This window comes from Pelodiscus sinensis, chromosome 1 (genome assembly GCF_052426305.1).
Source record: "Pelodiscus sinensis isolate ZL-2025 chromosome 1, ASM5242630v1, whole genome shotgun sequence".
NCBI lineage: Eukaryota > Metazoa > Chordata > Testudines > Trionychidae > Pelodiscus > Pelodiscus sinensis.
Genome location: NC_143052.1, coordinates 329,646,172 through 329,667,283, shown reverse-complemented (window position 1 = coordinate 329,667,283; position 21,112 = coordinate 329,646,172). Strand labels below are relative to the sequence as shown.

The 21,112-nt window shown below is 47.3% G+C and overlaps 1 protein-coding gene across 8 annotated transcripts in view; it reads left to right on the top strand.

The window, feature by feature from the left end:
* Positions 1-21,112, top strand: part of FAT3 (FAT atypical cadherin 3) — a 640,498-nt gene that overhangs the window by 526,559 nt on the left and 92,827 nt on the right. The gene's annotated exons all lie outside the window — the stretch shown is intronic.

Here is a 21,112-nt window from a genome sequence, read left to right as displayed (position 1 = left end):
ATTTTTTGTTATATAACTGAACTCCAAAACAAGTGTGGCAAGGCCCTCGCTCAGGCCCCTTGACCTGGGACCCCTTTTTTGGCCACAAATCACCTTCAGACCCTCTCTTGTGCAATCACCCATGTCTTTTTATTGTCTGTGTCAGCTTCCCACCACCTTCTATTTACAGAGCTTTGTTTTTCCAGCAGCTAACTCAGCTCCCCTCTCTAGCTGGCTGGTGAGCACACTCAGCCACACTCTGTCTTCTTCCCTTCCGCTTTTCCTCTTACTGCCTTATCTAACCCTCTGGCTAATGAGGCCCACTGCTGTTTCCCATTAGCCTCTCAGGCATGGGCTTGCTCAGCTGGCTGTAATTGGCCTTTCCAGCCAGGCTGTACAGGCAGAGCTCTGGCTTAGCCAGCAGTCTGTCACACACTTCCCCCCTTAGGTACCGCCAGGTTCTGGCCTACCAGTCTTTAATTCTCTCCATGCTTGGGAGTGGCCCACCCCTCTTTTTCTTAGGGGATGTTCCTTTTCTCCAGTCTGGGTGATCCTTGGAGATCCTGTTTGGGAGTCCTACCTTCCCTGGGTCACTCTGGCCCTTGCTAAAGGCATCCCTTTGGGGTAAATCCCCACTTGTGCCCAAGTACTCCCTTCGGGGCTTCTCCAGGAGGCTCTTTCATTCTCTCCCCACAAAAGTTACAGTGGAAGGGACCAGGCCCGTAAAATTCAGACATTGCCCACAGATCGTCACAGCAAATGGACCTCTGTCAGGGCTCTTCCTCCAATACTGCTTCAGCCAGCACTGGGGGGAGGGAGGGGTCAAGGTCTTGCCCCCCTTGGTGCAGTACCATCTGTGCCTCAATTTACTTATCTCCCCAACCAGGGTTGAGATCGCCTTTTCTGGGGGCTGCTCTGGGGAGAGATCCAATTGTGCCTCCTCTCTTTGGGAGGGGCTAAGGCTACCTATCACCCCCAGACATGCTTCCCATCTGTCTGTCCCCACAGGGTTAGGACACCGTCCCGCTATGTGCCCTAGTTCCCCACACCCAGAGCACCGACAGCTTATGCTTCAGTCTCCCTCCAGGGGACCTCTCACCTTTCCCTAAGGCACCCCCCCCACATACACCCCTACCTTTCCCTAAGGCCTCTCTCTCTCTCACACACACACACACCCCTACCTTTCCCTAAGGCTCCTCTCTTTCTCTCTCTCTCTCTGGTGGGCCAGTCCCAATCCCAACCTATGCCACCAGGTATGGTAGCTGGTCCACTACCCCCCACTCGTTTCCGCCATAATCTTCCCCTCACTACCAGCGGCACCTGGGCTACAGTATAGGACCTCTTGTCCCTCTGAATACATTCTAGCATCACCTGTGCTCCAGGGACTATCCAGTCCGTCCTCACCCATCCCTTCCACACTAGTGAGTGGGCTGACAAAGTCCATTAGCCCACGCAAGACCTTTCTCCCCACCCACATCGGGACAGTGGGCAGACTCTGCCCTTTACCAGGTCTTCCCGCCTGAGTCCACCCACAGTCCATACTGTCCAAGCAGTCCTACTTCCTATGCCCTGCCCTCCCATACTGCCACAGGGGCTCCTCCAGCTTCCTCCATGGGTCCTTGTCCCTGTAGGGTCAAACTTCTCTCCAGGGAACCGCCTAGGTATACTCCTAGCTGGTGTAGGCTGGTGACGCCTGACCCACACATGGATATTCTCTGGTAGGGCTTGCAGCAACTGCTCGACTATGAGCAAGTCTATTATTTCTTGCACTGTCCATGTCTCTGGTCTCAGCCAGCAGGTTGCCCAGTCTGCTAACTACAGGCAGTCCCCGACTTACGCGGATCCGACTTATGTCGGATCCACACTTACAAACGGGGCTTTGTTGCCCCGGAGCTCACAGGCAGCGATCAGCCACCTCGAGCTCTGGGGCGAGAAAAGCTGCTCCCGGTGCCCCTGGTCTGCTGGGGACCGTCTCCAGCAGACCAGGGCCATTGGGAGCAAACCCGCAGCCGCGGCGGGTTCCCACGCTTTGCTCTGGCAAAGCCTCAGAAGCGCGGGACCCCCCCGCTGCTGCAGGTTTGCTCGCGGTGTCCCTGGTCTGCTGGAGACGGTCCCCAGCAGACCATGGGCACCGCGAGCAAACCCGCAGCCGCGGGGGGTCCCGCACTTCTCAGGCTTTGCTCTGCAAACCAGGGGCACCGTCTCCAGCAAACCAGAGGCACCGGGAGCAAAGCGGTCCGGCCACAGCAAAGCCTCAGAGGCGAGGCACCCCCCGCTGCCGCTTTGCTCCCTGTGTCCCTGGTCTGCTGAGGGGGGGGGGGTGCAGCTAGTGTGCCCCCCCCAGCAGACCAGGCTTTTGTTGTGGACCCTGGGGCAGAGCAGCTGGGGTGCTGCTGGTTGGTCCCGCAGCGCCGCTCTGGGCACTACTGGACCAACCCGGCAGCACCCCAAGTGCTCTGCCCCAGGCGTCCTGATTCAGCCGCTGCTGGTCAGTTTCAGCAGTGGCTGAATCAGGACTCCTGGGGCAGAGCAGCTGGGGTGCTGCTGGGTTGGTCCAGTAGCGCCGAGGAGCGGTGCTACTGGAGCAACCCAGCAGCACCCCAGCTGCTCTGCCCCAGACGTCCCCAAGTCAGCCACTGCTGAAACTGACCAGCGCTGACTACAGGAAGCCCGAGGCACAGTTGCTCTGCCCCGGGCTTCCTGGAATCAGCTGCTGATCAGTTTCAGCAGCAGCTGACTTGGGGTTCTTAAGTTGAATCTGTATGTAAGTCAGAACTGGCAGTCAGTGTCAGCAGCGGCTGAATCTGGACGCCAGTTCCGACTTACATACAGATTCAACTTAAGAACAAACCTACAGTCCCTATCTTGTACGTAACCCGGGGACTGCCTGTAGTAGGCAAATGTCTGGAGCCTCACTGCTGCTGTCCATCAGGCTGACCAAAACTTCTGATGGTATTTTTCTGAGAACAGACCCTTCTCGCTCCAGAAGAGCTGCCCTCACCACCTCATAGTTTCTGGGCTTGTTCATCGCCTAAGGACATGTAGGCTGCTTGAGCCTCTCCTGCCAGGTAAGGAGCCAGATGCAGGGCACAGGTAGCCCTCTCCCATCTGGTGTCCATGGCTACCCACTGAAACATTCCCAGAAAAGCATCCGGGCCATCTGCTGGGCCCATTTTACAGACTCCTAGGCCTAGTGGGCAGGTATCAACCCCTCCCCCGGGATTTACCACTTGCTGCAGGAGCTGCCATTGCACCTTACTTTGCTACTTAATAAAGTCCTGCAGGCTTTGCTGCTGCTTTGTCTGCCATGTTAGCAAAGCCTGTCTCTCTGCCTGGTGGGACTGCTGGAAAATGTCAGGGCTTGCTGCACTTGCTCTTGTTGTTTGATGAGCCACCTCAGGGTCTCCTCTATCTCCGGGCTACCAGCTGTGTTTGTCGGCACTGAATCCCACTCCTGATACCACATGTGGCAAGGTCCTCACTCAGGCCCCTTAACCTGGACCCCTTCTTTAGCCACAAATCACCTGGAGACTCTCTCTTCTGCAATCACCCATGTCTTTTTATTATCTGTGCCAGCTTCCCACCACCTTCTATTAACAGAGCTTTGTTTTTCCAGCAACTAACTCAGCTACCCTCTCTAGCTGGCTAATGAGCACACTCAGTATGGAATGAGGGGCCACTCTCAGCCCCTCCCTTCCACTTCCCCCTCTTGCTGCCTTATCTAACCCTCTGGCTAATAAGGCCCACTGCTGTTTCCAATTAGCCTCTCAGGCATGGGCTTGCTCAGCTGGCTGTAATTGGCCTTTTCAGCCAGGCTGTACTGACAAAGCTCTGGCTTAGCCAGTTGTCTGTCTCACAATGTAAAACTTTAACGCCTACAAGTCCACTCAGTTCTACTTCTTATTCAGCCAGTTGCTAAAACAAACAAGTTCATTTACATTTACTGAAGATAATGCTGCCCACTTCTTATTTACAATGTCATGTGAAAGTGAGAACCGCTGTTCTCATGACACTTTTGTAGCTGGCATTGCAAAGTACCGATGTGCCCGACATGCTAGACATTCATGTGCCCCTTCATGCTTCAGCCACCATTGCAAAGGACGTGCTTCTATGCTGATGACACTCGTTTAAAAAAATGTGTTAATTAAATTTGTGATTGACTCCTTCTGGGAGAAGTGTATGTCTCCTGCTCTGTTATAACTGCATGCTGCTATATATTTTGTTATAACAGTTTTGGATGATGACCAAGCACATATTGTTCATTTTAAGAACTCTTTCACTACAGATTTTAAAAAATGCAAAGAAAGTATCAATGTGAGATTTCTAAAGATAGCTACAGCATTTGACCTAAGTTTAAGAATTTGAAGTGCTTTCCAAAACCTGAGAGGGACTGAGGTATGGAGCATTTTTTCATAAGTCTCAAATGAGCAACACTCCGATGCAGGAACTACGGAAACTGAACCACCACCAAAAAAAAAAAAAAAAAAATCAACCTTCTGCTGTTGGCATTTCAATTAGATGATGAAAAAAAAAAAAAAAAAAAAAAAAACCTGTGTTGGTCCATTCTGCTTTGGATTGTTATTGAGCAAAACCTTTCATCACCATGGATGCAGGTTCTCTGGAATGATCATTGAAACATGAAGGGACATATGAACCTTCATCGCATTTTGGCATGCAAATATCTTGTGATCCTGGCTACAACAGTGTAATGTGAACGCACATGTAAACAAACTTGTTGGTTTGAATAAGATGACTTAAGAGGAGACCTGTGACACCTTAAAAACTATAGGATTCTTCATTGTTTTTGCAGATACAGATTAACAAAGCTACTTTTCTTCAGACTTGTTTGTTTGAAGTGATTGACTGAACAAGAAGTAGTGCAGAGTGGGTGCGTAGTTCCTAAAGTTTTCCATTGTTTTATTTTTTAATACTGGCTTTTTGTACGTACAATTGTTTGTGAGTTTAGCTTCCATGATGAAGAGATTGCACTTCAGCACTTGAATGAAGTAAATTGAAAAATACGCTTTCTTTTGTTTTTTACAGTACAAATATTTTAATAAAAAATAAATAACGTGAGGCCTGTACACTTTGTACTTTGTGTAGTAATTGAAATCAATATATTTGAAAATGTAGAAAACATGCAGAAATATTTGAATGGTATTCTGTTATTGTTTAACAGCATTATTAATCATGATTGATTTTTTTAAATTGCTTGACAATTCTAATTCTGATGAAAAATTCAAACTATACAAAATCAGTAGCACACATGTTAAATGGATTAAGAACTGGCTATCTGACAGCTCTTATGTTTAGAAACATAAGGAGGGAGGGATAGCTCAGTGGTTTGAGCATTGGCCTGGTAAACCCAGCATTGTGAGTTTAGTCCTTGTGGAGGCCATTTGGGGCAAAATTTGTCAGGGGTGGTACTTGGTCCTGCTGTGAAGCCAGGGGACTGGACTCAATGACCTTTCAAGGTCCCTTCCAGTTCTAGGAGATAGGCAATCTCCATTAATTTAATTTAAACCTACCACCATATACCTCCTATGGTGGTAGATTTGTAAACAGAATTAGTTCACATAATTGTTGTAGTGGGTTTTTATTCATTTTAATGCTTCTAGAACTGCTAGCACCCCTGCAAATTGGATTCCCCCTTTTCCTAGTTCGTACTGGAAAAAATCAATTATTTGCATATTTCCAGTCCGGCATACCATAGCATGCATCTGTGGGGATTTCCAGGGAGGGTATAACAGGGTTCTCTAGCTTGCGCTTTTCAGTCATGTTAGATCACTGTTCCCATAGAGGACAGCTTGCTTACTAGATCAGCAGTCGTGGGCTACAGTGTGGTGAGATTTTGATAGATGTTTGGCTGTGTTTATGTGTTACCTCTGTGTGCCACCCCAGCCCTGTTCAGAGAGCTGGCACAGCAGACCTCAAGCAACTGCCCAACAACCACATGATCCATTAAGGGATGAAGGCACCAGGCCAGATTTATTGTCAGTGAAACACAGTAATAGTACCTGGAGTAAATGCCTGAAATATATCTAGCACTTTCTTCTGATTCTGATGGAAACAAATTGCTTGTTCATAATTTCTTGCATCTCTTCCTTGGCGATAGTTTTTCCAACCAGAGCTCAGAATCTTTCGTAGGTACATATTTTGAAAACATCTAGATTTTTGTCCAAAAGAGCTTCAATTCTTACAGCCATATGTTAGCACTGGCTTTATGTTTGAATTGAAAATTCTCAGTTTTGGTTTGATTCTGGATATCATTGATTTCCATATGTTGTTGAGTTTAGTAACTGCTGTAGATGCCTTTCCTGCCAATGTAGACGCTCCTTTTCCGGAAAAACTGAAAACGGAATAGTATTCCGTTTTAAGCATTTCCGGAAAAAGGTGCCAGTGTAGACGTAGCCTTGGAGCATATGTCTCTCTCCCCTGAGGTGAAGACGTGCCTAAGGATTATCTGTGCTGGGATGGGTGAAACATCATAGATACAGTGTAAGTGTGCAGTTTTGGGAACGATTTCTACAAGCATAAAGAAAAGTTTTGTCTACACAATAAAGCAGTGGTCCCCAACCTTTCGAGGTTGTCGGGCGCCAAGGGGCGTGGCCGTTTGCCCGCCAGGGGGCGGGGACTCTTGCGCGCCCGGGGGCGGGCCCCACCTAGCCACGCACCTGGGGGCGGGGCCCCACCTAGCCACGCGCCTGGGGGCGGGGCCCCCCCATAGCTGCGCGCCCGGGGGCAGGGCCCCCTCCAAGGGCCGCGTGCCCGAGGCCGGCGCTCCCTCCCCCCTCCAAGGGCCGCGCGCCCAGGGCCGGCGCCCCCTCCCCCCGCCGAGTGCCGCGCGCCCGGAGCTGGCGCTCCCCCCCCCCCTCCCACCGAGTGCCGCGGGGCTGGGGCCGGCGCTCCCCCCACCCGCCGAGTGCCGCGCGCCCGGCGCTCCCCCCGCCAAGCGCGCTCCCCCCGCAAGCGCCCGTGCGCCATGTGCCCGGGGCCAGGCCAGCCCCGAGCACCTGGCGGGCGCATTGAAATGCCCCCGCGGACACCGTGTTGGGGACCACGGCAATAAAGCAACATATCGTGAACAATCTCTGTGGTGCTTCAAAACATCCCCTTAGTTTTGTGAAGTGGTGCTTTTAGTTGCAGATCTGTCCTGCTCCTTTGAAAGACCGCAGTCTCACAGCAGAACACAGACTACATCTAGACTGCAAGCCGCTTTCGAAAAAGAGCATCTAGACTACAACCAGTACTTTTGAAAAAGCGAGCTGCTTTTTTGAAAGAGAGAACCCAGACAGTCTGGATGCTCTCTTTTGAAAAAGCACAGTTTGCATTACATAGCGCCTTTTTTTGAAAGAGCACTTTTGAAAAAAGGCATTCTTCCTCCTAAAATGAGGTTTTCCACGGTTGAAAAAACTGCCGCATTCTTTCAATTTACTTTCGAAAGAATACGGCAGCAGTCTGAACGCAGGGGAAGTTTTTTCGAAAAAAGGCTACTTTTTTTGTAAAAAAAACCCTGTAGTCTAGACACACCCACAGATTGCTCTGAGATGTATCTGTCAGATTGAAGAATATATCCACACAGTGGGTTATTTTGTATGATAACCTTGATTGCTCTGCATCTTGTATGACTCCTATGGCACAGTATCTCTCTGGTTTTCCTTTATTCAGATTCTGTTTCCTCGGTTTGATTCCTTTAGGATTTCTCTGGATATTGCCAAGGCCCTCAGCAGAAGGCTTCTGGTAGTGGAATGTCTGTCTAGGGGTATGTCTACACTACAGCACTAATTCGAACTAACTTAATTCGAATTAGTTCATTCAAACTAAGCTAATTCGAATTAGAATCATAGAATACTATGACTGGAAGGGACCTTGAGAATTATTGCATTTAGACCTAAAAACTCATTTGAATTAGCATTTTGCTAATTCAAAATAGCATGTGCACATTGAGTGGACCCTGAACCGAAGTTAAGGTTGGCCGGAACCTGTGCCGGCAGGGCATCAGGATAGGACTTAGAGTGGGGAGCTGCTGCCTCAGACTAGCTAAGGGCTGTGTTTAAAGGGACCCAATCCCCACCCCGGACAGACAGTTCTCAGGGTTCCCTGCTTGCTTGTCTAACTCGATGAGGGACAGCAAAGCAGTCCTGTCTTAGAGTGCCCTGAGTGCCCTCACTCGGCACATCACAGCACTCGGCCATCAGCCCGGCTGCACTTGCCGCAGTCTGCCATCTGGGGGGAGTCAGTCGGGGGGCTGTCAGGATCCAGGAGGCCCTGCAGGAGAACTTCCACCCTGAGGAGCCCACAGAGCCACCCCAGCCCATCAAGGGCTCGTGCCCCATTCCTCCCTCACCTCCTTCCACTTACCCCTCCCTAGCCCCCCTTCCTGATGTAAAAAATAAAGGACACGTGTGTTCAAAAATATAAACTCTCTTTATTTAACAAAACTGGTGGGGGGGATTAACCTCTGGGGGACTGGGAAAAGGAGGTGGGAGAGGGGATGAGAGGGTGGAGGAGGGAGCTGGAAGGGGAAAGCCAGGGGAAGAAGGAGGAGGAGAAGTATAAAACTATGGTACGCCATATCTTCAGTACTGTGTACAGATGTGATCTCCTCACCTCAAAAAAGATATTTTGGCCTCGGAAAGGGTTCAGAAAAGGGCAACTACAATGATTAGGGGTTTGGAACAGGTCCCATATGAAGAGAGGCTAAAGAGACTGGGACTTTTCAGCTTAGAAAAGAGGAGACTGAGGGGGGATATGATAGAGGTCTATAAAATCATGAGTGGTGTGGAGAGCGTGAATAAAGAAAAGTTCTTCATTAGTTCCCATAATAGAAGGACTAGAGGACACCAAATGAAATGAATGGGTAGCAGGTTTAAAACTAATAAGCGAAAGTTCTTCACACAGCACATAGTCAACCTGTGGAACTCCTTACCACAGGAGGCTATGAAGGCTAGAACTATAACAGAGTTTAAAGAGAAGTTAGATAAATTCATGGAGGTTGGGTCCATGGAGTGCTATTAGCCAGGGGGTAGGAACGGTGTCCCTGGCTGCTGTTTGTGGAAGGCTGGAGATGGATGGCACGAGACAAATCGCTTGGTCATTGTCTTCGGTCCATCCCCTCTGGGGTACCTGGTGACGGCCGCTGTCGGCAGACAGGCTACTGGGCTAGATGGATCTTTGGTCTGACCCAGTACGGCCGTTCTTATGTTCTAAGCTCAGGGTCGGGGGTCTCACTGGACCAACTTGATTTTCATGCAAACCTGCTTCTGGGTTCGCATGTGGCCTTTGGTGGCCAGACTGCAGCCATCCTGCCCTAGATGGCCGCATTCCTGTGCCTAGTGCGGAGGTCGTGGACGTTGGAGGCCTCCCCCCAAACCTGGATGAGGTCCACGATCTCCGCACTAGACCAGGGGGGCGCCTGCCTCTTGCAGCCCTGGGCAGGCTCCTGTGAGCCGCCAGCCTCGTCCTGGGAAGAGGCGGAGGGCTGGGTGGCAGCGGGAGGCTGGCTCATGCTGTGCCAGATGCAGGGTCTGCTGGCTGGGTGCTGGCAGGCTTGCACCTGGCACAAGCACTGTAGCCAGACCGTGTCCCTTTAAGGCAGTGGTCCCCAACCATTTAAGGTTGCCGGGCGCCAGGGGGCGAATTAAGTGGCTACACAGCTCTTAATTCGAACTACTTAATTCAAACTAGGCGTTAGTCCTCGTAGAATGAGGTTTACCTAGTTCGAATTAAGCGCTCCACTAGTTCGAATTGAATTTGAACTAGCTGTTTGTATGTATAGATGCTATTAAAGTTATTTCGAACTAATAGCTGTTAGTTCAAATTAACTTTGTAGTGTAGACATACCCTTGGTCTGATTAAAGCAGCATTGTGCACATACAAACATCAAAAAGTGTGTGGTGCTTTTTAGGCAGGGTATCCAGGTAGTGCAGGGAATGCATTAAATTCAGCACATGCCATGTCATGCAGGCTCTGCTAGTTGGGGCTCTTGTAGAGCCTTGTGTGTAAGTAAGTGATAGTTTCCCTCCCGAATATGAGGGTGATGTGGACATACTCTACTCTCAGATTAGACTCCGTCCCTTCTGGGGTGCATTTGCCTCAGCTGGTGCAAAGAGAATGAATCAAGCTCATTATATGTTGTTTTCTATTTCTATGCATGGTTAATTTGTACCTGTAGTTACCTCAACATGCCCTCTCTTTGAGTTTTCCCCTGTGTTGGCTGGGGGGGAAGATACATTTTCAGCAAAGATTTCAGTAGCTACAATTAATATCTGTTCTGTCTGAAGTTCTGCTCCTTTTCGAAGTGTTTAAACCTTTGTGAGTACCAAGGGAACTACTAAAACTCCAATAAAAATGAAATACCTCTAACCACAGGGATGTGGATAATTCTCTGATGTTTGTGTGCCTATACATATAAAGAATTAAGTTAACAAGATGCATATCTGTGTGTATGTGTAAAGAATTAAATTGACAAGGTGCATGCCAGTCATTTCCCCACCATCCATTTTACTTTTATGGTCTGTCTTTCCCCAATCTCTGCCTTTTCAGATTGCAGAGTATGCTATATATATGTACAGTATATCTATTACACACGTGCACCCACAGATATACCGGGTGATTTCAAACTGAGTCCCTCCTTTGTGTTATAGTTTTTGGTTGCACCCACAACCTGCACAGGCTGGGTGGCCCACAGAGGAGAGTCAAAGGATGCAGGTGGTACTCCCTTCCCAAGCTTCCAAGCCAGCTGGCATTGCTGCTCTCCCTCCCCCCGGAAAAAAGTCCACTGGGAAGAAGCTGTTGCTAAATGGAAGAAATTGGGGGAGAAATGAACAAGACCCCATGCACCACCTGTTGTGTATTGGGTTGTAGATATAGATCTTGTTGTTATAGTAACTGAGTAGGTCACTGGGGTCAGCCCAGCTGGTCTGGGCTTGTTCTAGTTAGTTCTGTACAATGCAATAAAATGGACACTTGCAACTACTCAAGCTCTCTGCATTTCCACTGATTTCTTCCTATACTGTGAAACTCTCCACGACATAACACCACCCGTCCCTGCCCTGTTGTCTCTGGTTTTGATTAAAATTTGGGGTAATAGGAAAGGCCAGGGGAACCATCCTAAGATTAATAATTACAGTAATTTGCTTACAAAAAAATGGTAACTTGAAAAGTTCACCAATCTCTTTATGGCATAGCCTTCTATTTTTTCATATTCATAGCCTATTTTTAATTATGATTGTCATTTCTTTTTGTTGAGCTTTAACAGTGTGATTTTTATCTGTGGCAAAAAAAATATTTCAACCTTCTTTTTTTGTTTTCTTTTCTTTCATGTATTTAACAAGACAAAAGAGAGAAAGCTAGCTGACAAAAAGTAGAGAACTCTTTTTGGAAATTCAGTTATAATTCAGTAAATTAACTTCCCTGGAGAACACATTTTTTTTAATTACTTGATGGAGGTGGATTAAAACAAGGAAGAGAAACATGCTGTAAATCTTTAATGTTTAAAAGAAAAAGTGGTTGTGTGGTGTCCTCGGCAGGCACTGTCAACCACAGAAAAGCAGATCAATAGCATGTCCAGAGGGAAAACTTGCTCGAGGCATTATTTGATAATCCTTATTTCTTACTCATCTTGGTCCAGGTCAATCGTTTGTGTGACACTGTTGACTTTGGTAGTCCCTCAGCCTGGGCTCATCTATAGTCTCTTTCCGTTTTTTGCCGAGTCCCTGTGAGAACTTCCCATGCGTGCACTTACGCCCAGGGTCCATTCTGAGTCTAGTTACCACCCTTGCTGTCAGAGCTCCCCTGTTGCTGCCACAGAGGGTTGGCTTATTGCAGCCTTACATGGCTTCTTGCCCATATCAGGCTTGCAATGCCCATCTGCCCCCAAGCAAGGCAGGAAGAGAAAGGGAAATCTAGGTGCTCCTCTTGCTTCTCTAGCACACTGGCAATCCCTGGTAGCCTTTCCTCCAGGGTAAATACCCTCCTTTCTTATGGCAAGCCTCACCTTTTTAAGCTCCCCTTCTCCAGGTGGAGCCCATTCTACAGGTGTGCTTAACTAGCGCTGCCTGCATGCACAAACATCTTTAGGCTACATCTACACTGCAGGCTTTTTGCGCAAGAACAGGTGTTCTTGCGTAAAAACTTGCAGAGCGTCTACACTGCACGTGTGTTCTTGCGCAAGTAAATTTACAGTAAAGCGTCAGAACAGAGGGCTTCTTGCACAAGAGTTATTCCTCTCCCCATGGGGAATAAACCCTCTTGCACAAGAGCTCTTGTGCAGGAAGGCAGTGTAGACAGGCAACAGGGGTTTCTTGCACAACCTATGGCTAAAATGGCCATCTGAGCTTTCTTGCGCAAAAGAGCATCCACACTGCTATGGACGTTCTTGCACAAAAGCACATCTCTTGCGCAAAAGCACGTGGCAGTGTGGACATGCTCTTGTGCAAGACCTTTTGCGCAAGAACTCTTGGACAAAATAGTTCTTGCGCAAGAAGCCTGCAGTGTAGATGTAGCCTTATTATATAGCAGCAGGATAGGGCTGTGTCCCATCTCCCACAGCCCCTCCAAGACCACAGAAGTTTCTTGCTCGAGCTTCAGGCCAGTCCCAAGCTGGGATCCCTCTAAGCTGCGCAACTGCCTAATAAGCCCCATGTAGTGGCTCAGGGCTACCACACATGGAGCTGCCATGGCCTCTTCTCGCCCAGCTGGAGGAGCCCTCCTCCATCCCTAGCAAGGAGCTCCCATGTCTGGGAAAGAGCCATGCCCCTCTGGCCTCAGCAGCAGGAATAGATAAAGAAAGGGGCTGTAGGGGCTGCAGTCCAGGGCCCTTAGGGTAAGGGCACTAAAGGCATTGGAATCGGGGGGGGAGAAAGAGGGTTGTTCAGAGCATTCTTAGCTCCTGAATGCTTGGGGCAGAAAAAACAATATTCCCTAATCTCATGATGTGCCCCCAAGCAGAAAAACAAGGCCAGTAACCACTCCAGAGTCATCTCCTGATATAGGTGCCCTGTACAGTGAATATAATGAGATAGCTGTATTGTAGCTTGACAGTACTTATGGAGAGGCCGAGTAACGGAGTACCTACTATCCCCAACAGCTAGTTTTGCTCCACTCTATAAGTTGCTTTTTCTCTAGCACAAAGTGGGGGGTACTGTCTCAGGTGCTGAGGGTCCCATTGTATCCTTGTTCTCATATTCCCCTTGTTCACAAGCATAGCCAAAGGTTGTGTCATCACACTGTTCTTATTCAGTGGCTTTGATGTGGGCAACCTAAGCTAGTGAGTGGGCCACATGAGTGGCTCTCCTTCATCTCAATGGGCTGCAAGACTGTTGTAATCAAGACAGTCTCCCAGAATAGGGTAGTTTTGCGAACTCTGCTTGCCTAGAATTTGCAAGGTGTGCTCATTGAACTGTAGTGGTGCTTTGACTGGATGCAGAGGGAATGCACCGCTTTTACAGTCAACGTTGTGTACAGTCAGCATGCATCTCACTTCATGTGCTGTTACATTATGTATGTGTACATGTCACTCAAGTAATACCAGTATGAAAAAAAACAGTATGGCCAGAAACCAGCAGAAACTGGCAACCCTGTGTGTGAGCAATGGTAAAGAAAATGTCCTGCAGGCCACACCAAGAACCCTGAAGGGCTGCATTGTGGCTCTCAGGCTGCCCAACACTGATTTCAGACCAGAAGGGGCCATCACAATCATCTAGTGGGACCTCCTGCGCATTGCAGGCCACAGAACCTCACCCACACGCTCTTGTAAAAGACCCTAATCTCTGGCCAATTTACTGAAGTCTTCAAGCCATGATTTAAAGACTTCAAGTTACAGAAAATCCACCATTTACTCTAGGTGAAACTAGACGTGATCTGTGCCCCATACTGCAGAGTCTCTGCCAGTCTGATCTAAGGGAAAATTCCTTCTTGATTTAAATATAGCGATCAGTTAGATATCGAGCCAGACACTCGGGAGTGTTCTGTAGTAGCTCAGAGCTTTCCCCATCTAGTGTTCCATCTGTGGCTCTTGGAGATATTTGGTAATAACATTTGTAACACACTATTATGTGCAACCTTGTCATGCCATCCTTCCCCTCGAAAGGCTGTTCCAGGATTTCTCTCCTCCAAGGATTAGAAATCTTCATGTAATTTCAAAGTTGTTGATGATGAGTTTATATTGTTCTAGTTCCAACACTGGCCCTCAGTTTAAGTAACTCCCTTTGCTCCCTGCTGTTTGTTCCTCTGATGTATTTATACTGAGCAATCCTATCTCCCTTTAACCTTCAAAGCTCCTTTGGTCCATTCTTTTGATCATCTGGATAGCCCTTCTCTTTACCTATTCCAATTTGAATCCATCCTTCTAAAATATGGGAGACCAGAATTGCACATGGTTTTCCAGATAAAGGCTCACCGGTGCTTTGTACAATGGTAACAACACTTCCGTATCGTTACTGCTTCTGTCTTACCTGACACGCCGTGGGATTGCATAAGCTTTTTACACAGCTGCAAAAATTGTTGTTGTTAGTCCTTCAGTGCATGATCTTGCACTTTGCTGTTTGCAAGGTCAACCAAAACTTCCAGTATGCTGTTCCAGTCCTCCTCCACATTGGCAATACTTCCTAACTTTGCGTCATTACCCCAGACTGGATTCCCTTTGCTACATGAGTTTCCTGGAAGTCCATAGTGGCCTTTCCTACAAAACAAATGTAGCTTTTTGCTGTTGTGTCACCTTTTTAAACTTCCCTTTTCCAGGTGTAGTATGTTGTGGAGATGCACATACCTAATGTTGCCTGAGTGCATGAGGGTTTGTTTGGTCTTTCAGTTGGAGGAAGGGGAGCTGCTCCATCATGGGAGTTACACTAGGAACTAGGGATGTAATAGTGTAGTTGATTAACTGATAAGCAAAAGCTTATAGGTTAATGCTATAGACTACATGCATTTTCCCTCCACCCCCTTGCCAGTAAATTTTTTAGCAGGCTGGCCAGCAACCCGGACTCAGTCCTGCCTCGCACTGGGTCCGATGAGCAGGAGCTTATTGGTTAGCACTATCGACTAGCTGCATCCCTCCTCCCCAGCTGTGGCTCTGCAATATTAAGGGATAGGAGGGCCAGGACTCAAAGGCACTGGCTCAGTCCCTGCTCCAGCAGATTTCTGAAGTTTGATTAGAGACCTTCAGGAGCAGGGACTGAGCCAGCGTCTTCACACTCTGGCCCCCCATCCCTTAATATTGCAGAGCCGCAGCTGGGGAGGAGGGATGCAACTAGTCGATAGTGCTAACCAATAAACTCCTGCTCATTGGTTAGTTGACTAGTCATTTACATCTCTAGTATATTACACAATGTCTCCATGCTAGAGACTTGGCTTGTGTTCACATAACAAAGGGCAATAGTCTATCACAGTGCAGTACAAAATCTACGTATAAAATTTCCTGGTTTATTCCTTTATTAAAACTACAGTGGAATCCTTTTATAGTAATAATAATACTTGCAGAGCTTTGTATGTTCCAGTAGTTCATGTACAATGCTGCTAAGGACATTAGAAATATGAACTGTGTCAATAAACTTTGCACTCCTTCTTTGGCCCCATCAAGTGTATTTACTCCCTCAGACACGAAGCCAGATGGAGTCAGTCTCTGTTGCACTTTGTGAAGCTTTCTTCGTGGTTCTTTTCGGTTTGTGCAGCAGCTTCTCTTTACATGTATTTTCCCCACAAAATCAAGCATCAAAATCTGGATCCATGGAAGGGATGAGGCAGAAAGGCTGCAAGTGCGCTGCTTGCAAACTCCTTTTGTTCTGCTTTTAGATGTAGTTTGAGACCCACCAAGGAACAGTATCTGTCAAGGTCCCAGTTGGATTTCTCAGACTCATAATGCAATCCTGATGGTGTAGTCTAGCAGCCTGTTTTCACAAGGAGTGACTACCGCTTCTGGTCCTGTTTCCACAAACAGCAATTCTCCAGCTTCCTCTCATGCAACAAAGACGGGTCTTGATAGGATCACCATTGTCTTACACAGCAGAGCAAGTGCTGCAGGTGCCATTAGTCTGGGCCATGAGAACCCATAGTATCTGCCTCTAAGATTTAACAAGATTTGGATTTTCCAGTTCTTCTCAGGGGTGTTGGCTCTGATTTGGGGCTAAGAATGAGGGGTTTGGAATGCCAGAGGGGGCTCTCAGCTGCCATTGAGGGGTTTAGAGAACAGAAGGGGGATTAGGGCCGGCACAGGCGGTTGTGTGTGGAAGAGGACCTCAGGGACACAGGCTCAGAGCAGTGTTTAGCTCAGTCAGTGCCTGGAAGCAGCAACACATCGTTCTGACTCCTACATGGAGATGCTGGCAGGTGACTCTGCACACTGTCACAGGCACCACTCCCTGCAGCTCCCATTGGTCATGCTTCCCAGCCAATGAGAGCTACGAGCATTGTGCGTGGGGTGGAGGCAGCATATGGAGTCCTCTCCGGCTCGTACACGTAGGGGCAGCCAGGGGGAACATGCCTGTACTTCCAAGAACTGCTAGGAGTCACAGTATGGGTGGACCAGAGAAGCCCATGACCTTGCTCCCCAATGGGAGCTCGAGGGTCAGATTGAAATGGCTGATGGACTGGATTTGGCCCACGAGCTGTAGGTTGCCCACCCTAAGACTAAACAAGGACTCTGTTGTGCTAGGAGCTGTACATACACAGAATAGCCCTTGCCCCCCGACCTTGCAGTTTAAGCCATGTGTGTAGTAAAGATGGCACTGGTCTGGGACTTAAGGGATCTGAGATCAGTTCCAAATTCAGCACATGCATCCTGTGTGACCTTGAGCACATGACTCTGTGTCTTTCTGTGCTGCCCTTAGTGCCTCATTAGTGAAATGCAGATAATACAAGGGTGGGAAAATTCCGGCCCATGGGCTGGATCCAGTCTTCAGGGATATGCGGCCAACGAAAGCTACGATTGCCTGATATCTACGGAGATGCACGTAAATATAGTAGCGGTAACCTGCTAGGAGTAACGCTTGGTGGTCTGCTGTTTTTTTTATTACCCATCCCTGAGATAATACTTCCTTTCTGCCACGATTTGTCTGTTTAGATGGGACAAGGACCATTTTTCTACTGGGTCTTGCATAATGAGGCTCTGATTTCAGGTGGTGAGAAGGATTAACTAATGTGGTACATTTGGAGGCTATGGTAATACAAATAACAATGGAGTATAATGCTGGCAATTATATGTCTAGTTTTTAATTACATTTGAATGTTTAAACCACACCATAGGTTATCAAGGACTGCATAAAAACCTTATTCTCTGAAGAGCCAGCTAATCTTAATGCAATTTAAATGGGGTCTGTTTTTATTCCTGCCATTGCTTTTATGTAAGCTCGGTTGGAGAAAATAGAGTCCCTCAGCTCCCCCTGGCGTGAATACTGTCCTCCTACTCTGTCAAGCAGAAAACAAATGTGATTTGTGTGGCTTTTGATCAGTCATTTTTGTAATGCTTTTCTACTGCTGTAAAGCAGAATAATACTGTCACAAATTTTAAATTAACAAAATATGCCTAGAAGGGATTGGTAGCTCTTGTGGGTTTGATTAATGTCAGGCTTGAAAAGTTCTCAGACAATAAGGGAAACAAATATGCACCTGAGAGATGCTAAGAATGGGGAATCTCCAACTCAGTGGATCTTTGTGTTTTAATAATATTTTCTAATTGCAGTTCCTAGGATCTGGGCATAAAATAAACCAGCAGCCAGGGAACTTGAGGGGCTTGAGTCAGCATTCACTTTTACAAAGGTTTCAAATAGCTATCCTCCTAAAGTGTAGAAAGAGCAAACAACCATATGGTACCTTCCCTTCAGACCTCATTACTGCTGACAACTTTAGCATACACATCTATGCAATCTTTGAGCTCTGCTCCCCAAGGATATTCAGTGTAGGTGCACAAGTTTGCCCAGGATTAGAAATTCTTTAATAGCAATGTCTGCTGGTCGAGGCTTGTATCCTATCCCCTGTTAAAAGCACCACTGATAGCATAAAGAGTGGTACAAATTATTTTTCTACCACTCATGAGCTGGGCTCAACATTGACCTCAGCCTCTGCTTCTGTGTCAATTTTTTCTCTTGAGTGATTTTCTTAATCAAATGTATAAATATTATAGGGTATGTCTACACTACCACCCTAGTTCGAACTAGGGTGGTAATGTAGGCATACCGCACTTGCAAATGAAGCCCGGGATTTGAATTTCCCGGGCTTCATTTGCCTAAGCCGGCCGGCGCCATTTTTAAATGCCGGCCTGTTCGAACCCCGTGCCGCGCGGCTACACGCGGCACGGGGTTCGAACAGGCCGGCATTTAAAAATGGCGCCGGCCGGCTTATGCAAATGAAGCCCGGGAAATTCAAATCCCGGGCTTCATTTGCAAGTGCGGTATGCCTACATTACCCCGCTAGTTCGAACTAGCGGGGTAGTGTAGACATACCCATAGATAGCACTTTTAGTTCGGAGAGTTTGGCTTGTAGTGACAGTGAGCGAGCTGGGAATTTGGGGTGGAGAGTTCCGCCCACCAATTCCACCACCGTTTCAGGAACCTATTATGTGCAAAATTCCAGGCTTGAAGCCTTGCTTTGCCTGCTCCTGGGGTTTCCTGATGAGCAACCTGCATAAGACTTGCCTGTATTGCCTCTGGGAAGTTCATGTCCCTTCCCTGCCATATACCAGGAAGTCTCACGAATTCACGCTCCAGAGACACCTTACGAAATTCTCATGAGGCCCTAGTCTGACTATCATCCATCTGCTCCCATTCCACTCACCTAGACCCGCTGGTGAATTACAAAGCTTGGATGTCGAAATATTGAATTACATCAAGTTCCTCAAGAACTTCCTTCCTGGAAGAAGGAAAGTTAGTCTCAGGATCTTCCCAATGGAACAAACACAGTGTCACACTCCTTGGCTACCTCAGTAGTCATGAGAAGGGCTTTGTGGCTGCAGATCTCAGTGTTCCCAAAGGGTAGCAGCCTCTAACAACAAAACCAACTGGACACTGTGTACTCTAAAATCACTCACACGATCCTCAGCTCTTGAATGATGTATACTCCGGCACCCTATAAAAAATATGCCTGGCCTCCTCCACCGCAACATTGCCAAGGACACTTTCTATACAAGGTATTCCCTTTTGGCCTCTTCATGGCCCCAAGAATATTCACAAAAATATTTGCAATGGTGGTCATACACTTTCACAGACAGAGATGCCCAATATTTCACTGTGTGGACAATTGGCTACTCAAAGAGTTAAGTTGAGGTTAGGACTACAACAGGGTTTAAAAGAGAACTAGATAAATTCATGGAGGTGTTAAGTCCATTAATGGCTATTAGCTCGGATGGGTAAGGAATGGTGTCTCTAGCCTCTGTTTGTCAGAAGGTGGAGATGGATGGCAGAAGAGAGATTGCTTGATCATTACCTGTTCGGTTCATACTGGGCTGGATGGACCTTTGGTCTGACCCAGTATGGCCATTTTTTTGTTCTTATGAGGTACGTCACCATTTATAGATGGAGATAAACAATCTACGATACACACTTTACGTATCATCTTATGCATTAATACTACGTTTGGTACCTCCCCTTGTACTTTCCTCCAAAGTATTCCTATTCACCACCCATTGTGATGCTTTCACTCCTGTTGTTTCAAACTATTTTATCATGTACTAAGTTGGGGTGTCCTTGTACTGTCCCAGTGGAATGTATTTACATATTTTGTGTGCTTTTAGCAGTGCTAGCAGTCCTAGTGCCAAGAGACACTGACTTGCAGGCAAACATCTGCTTTTGGCAAGGCCTGTCTGTTCCTCATAGTATAACTCTTGCACCAGGCCCAGGCTTCAGGCTCTTTCTTCCTCCTACATGGGGCAGCTATACCCTTAGACAGATTTCAACCCATGGAGACAATGTTTTGTTCCTCGAAATACATTTTAAACTTTTATGATGTGTGTGCAATGGAATGCAGGCAAAGTTGGTAATGAAAGAATGAATGTAGTTCTCCATCTGATGTTCCTGGCCAATGGGAGCTGTGGGGATGTTGCCTGCTAGTGTAGGCAGTGTGTGGAGCCTTCTGCCCCCTCTGCTAAGAGCCACAGGGACATGCCAGCTGCTTCCATAAGTGGCACAGAACCAGGGATCCTTCCTTAGCCCCAATGTGCCATCAGACTAGTAATCCTAAAAGCCGGATTAAAAGACCTGGCAGGCTGGATACAGCCCTCAGGTTGTAATTTTCCCACCCCTGCTGTAGATTATCCAAATTTTTGATTATCCAATCAAACCCCATTCCCAATTCGATAAAACTAAGGAGCACTGCTCTATTTGTTTTCCCAGCTATACATGGCTGTTTCCCAAAGATGTTCTTTCAGGCAATGCATTTTCAGCATATTCTGTTCTATTATGAACTCTTCAGGATAGCAACTGTCTCTCCCAAGATTTGTACAATACATAGCACAAAACCAGAGGCCCTGGTCTTGATTTCAGTAGTCACTACTGGAATGTTGTATTAACACCTTGGGATAGGAGAAATAGATGTACAACAGCTGCTGTTATAATTCGTGGGAACTTTTACATGCCCAGTATAAGGGCCCATCCTTACTCAGGCTAAGCTCATGCTGAAGTGATCTTAGTAAAAACTGGACCCTAAACATTTATCACAGCAATTATGACAAAATATTTTTTCTCGTCACTTTACAACTTAAGGTTCTCTACAAATATTAATCTATCCAACCCCAGTGAAGTCAGTTCGTATTAATATTGCCATCATACAAATGGAGAAAATGAGAGGAAATGTTATTTACTTGCTCAAGCCACAGAGTCAGCACCAGAGAATGGGTTAGATCTCAGGAGTCACTGGTTCTCATTTCTGAGCCTTGCTTCTGGACTGCATTGCCTGTTGATCTTGCTAAAGGGTTACCATACTTTTTGAATCCACTCCCTATGATCAAGTGTAAAGGATTTCACAGATAGCTCACCCAGAATTTTTGGTGTAAGAAAGGCTACATGGCTTCTCCTCCTGGCTACGTCTAGACTGCAAGCCTCTTTCGAAAGAGGCTTTTTCGAAAGATACTTTCGAAAAAGCTTCTTTCGAAAAAGAGCATCTAGACTGCAATCTCTTCTTTCGAAAAAGTGAGCCGCTTTTTCGA